This window comes from Octopus bimaculoides, chromosome 5 (genome assembly GCF_001194135.2).
Source record: "Octopus bimaculoides isolate UCB-OBI-ISO-001 chromosome 5, ASM119413v2, whole genome shotgun sequence".
Taxonomy (NCBI): Eukaryota; Metazoa; Mollusca; class Cephalopoda; order Octopoda; family Octopodidae; genus Octopus; species Octopus bimaculoides.
The window spans coordinates 20,451,477-20,454,490 of NC_068985.1; the positions used below are offsets into that span (position 1 = coordinate 20,451,477).

At 35.7% G+C, this 3,014-nt stretch overlaps 1 protein-coding gene across 1 annotated transcript in view; it reads left to right on the forward strand.

Moving 5' to 3' along the window:
- LOC106875788 (uncharacterized) overlaps nt 1–3,014 on the forward strand; it is a 236,059-nt gene that overhangs the window by 196,343 nt on the left and 36,702 nt on the right. The gene's annotated exons all lie outside the window — the stretch shown is intronic.

Genomic DNA, 3,014 nt, shown 5'->3' on the forward strand with positions numbered 1-3,014 from the left:
TTGGAAGAGCCCTGCTTCTCACATGGACAACTGTATGTTGGCTGCTCAAGAGTGGGCAGCAAAAAAAAAGCCTATTTGTATATGCTCCACAAGGGAAAACAAGGAACATAGTTTACAACGAGGTGTTATAATCACAACAGCAAGAAAGTATGTACATGATCACCTTCTTTTACGAAACTTCATTGACTTTCATATATTTATATTGATATACATATATATACGTGTGTTTGGGTGCGTGTGTGTATATACATCTCTATATATAAAGATGATGCGTAGTCTAGACGGCGTTTTTAGATATCATTATTCTCTTTAACCCGGGCAACGCCGGGTATTTCTGCTAGTCATAAATAGATGTCATTCATTTCCAATATCCTGCAAACAAAAGCATGTTGGCCATGGGAAAATATTAGATTGCTTGGAAACAAATGAGAGTTGGTGACAGGACGGGCATCTGCCCATGGAATATCTGCCCATGGAATATCTGCCTCAATAAACTTTATCTGACCCATGCAAGCGAAGGAAAAGAGAGGTTAAGATGATGATGATGATGATCTTTTCTTTAATCCTTATTTATTATCATCATTTAATGTCTGTTATCTATGCTGGCATGGGTTGGATGGTTTAACTGGGCTGGCACACTGGAAGGCTGAACCAGACTCCAGTTTTATTTGGCATGGTTTCTACAGCTGGATGTGCTTCCTAATGCCAACCACTCCAATAATGTATATACGATGGGCTTCTTTCAGATTCTGTCAACCAAATCCAGTCACAAGGTTTTGGTCGGCCTGAGGCTATAGTAGAAGACACTTGCTGCAGGTGCGAAACAGTGGGACTGAACCCGAAACCATGTAGCTGAGAAGAAAACTTCTTACCACACAGCCACACCTGATGATAACGATGATATATGTACACAGATTCAGAATTCTGGTAGTTAAAGAAAGGGCTCTAGTGACATTCATTACTTTCTCAACAAAGAAAAAGTAGGTGGTGAGCTCTCTTTGCCAGAAGCTGATTTCTTACGTACAGCAGATGTCAGTATGTACTAATGTAATGATATGATTTAGACTTTGTTAAATTACCTGAAGTTAGACAGACACAAAAGCATTTCTTTAATAACAAATGCCAATGCAAATATACAAGAACTGGCAACAAATTACTACTTTTTAAACACAAGTTTCATATTAAACTGCCACCAAGTACTTTACATCAACAGCAAGCAAACATTTCTTGGTACCAGTGAAAAAAATATTCTGAGAATGCTTGTATAAAAGTTTACCACCTGTAAATTATATTTCATTCAACTTTGAAGTAATTGCATTATTAGCGTTGTCTCTTTATTTGTGGGAATTGAAACTCATTCTTTTGCTGTAGGCTTATCATCATTATCCATCAATCTCATCATCATCATCATCATCACCATCACCACCACCACCACCGTCATCATCATCATCATCATCATCATCATCACCATAGGTGCCAGTCAGGTGGTGCACATATATATATATATATATATATATATATATATATACATACACACACATACATGCACATGCATGCACACACACACGCACACGTATGCGCGCGCGTGCACACACACACACACACACACACACACACACACACACATGCACATATCTTATATATCTTGAATATCTGTTTCAGATTTTGGCATAAGGTCAGTAAGTTTGGGGGAGGGGATAAGTTGATTACATCGACTCCAGTGCTCAATTGGTACTTAATTTATCAACCCCGAAAGGATGAAAGGAAAAGTCAACCTCAGCAGAATTTGAACTCAGAATGTAAAGACAAACCAAATACTGCTAAGCATTTTGCCCGGTGTGCTAATGTTTCTGTCAGCTCACCACCTTATACATCTTGAATATTACCACTTCGATTCTTCTTAAAGAATAGGCATATTATCTACAAGGCTAATGGTTCCCACATGTAGTTGTTAATTTATAGTTAGAAAATCTCCCAAAATCACTTGGAAGAGTTTGTTACTATTCTTGCTTCAGACTCAATAACAGCAGAATAGATGTTAATTCTACATCATTTATTGAGAGTAGGTTGATACCCGGGATGGCATCCAATAGTGAGGTATCAGATTTTGTCTGCAGGTCATGCATCACATGCATATAAGGAAAACAAATGATAATAAGTTGGAATTAAATAAAATATAAAATATAAAGCTTCCTAAAATAGTAATGATATTGATGCACTAAATGAAATTCAAAGCTGAATTTTACATTTCTTGTATTCTGACATATTGATTTCATACTTTAAGAATAATATAATCTTGAATAATTAATTCCATGTTCAATTTAAGAGCAGTAGAAGTGGCTTCAATAATAACATTTATTAACTCACAATTTTCATTATTATTCATTAGTTGTTGACATTCCGCAAAGCATTCTATTAAGTCAATATTTCAGTTATTAGTAAGACAAACAAAAGTTTGATTTCTATTGTGATGCTTATAAAATGTTATAGATTTATTCTGTCTGTGGAATATTTAATTTTTCTTTATTATTACTTGCTTTATTGAACTAAAATCTCAAGTTGATCGACTATTTATGCATTAGTTCCTATATCAACATATAGTGTGTCTGTATCACATAACTGAGTTCTCAATAAAAATATTAATATATGAATAAACATAGATTCCTCAGTAAAGGTAATTAATGACTGTTTTGTTTTGATATCAGACATGAGGGCCATCCTCTCTGGTTAGGCATTGAATACCAAGATTCCTTCTAAGATAATAAACTGATTCATTTTAACAGTTTCAAAATGATACATTTGTATCCTGTATAAATTTCAGTCATCCTCATCGCCGTTGTCATCATCGTCGTTGTCATCATCGTCGTTGTCATCATCGTCGTTGTCATCATCGTCGTCATATTTGTTGTTGTCATCATTGTCATTTAACGTCTGCTTTCCATGCTAGCATGGGTTGGATGGTTTGACTGAGGATTGGCAAGCCAGTAGGCTGCACCAGGCTCCAATCTGATCTG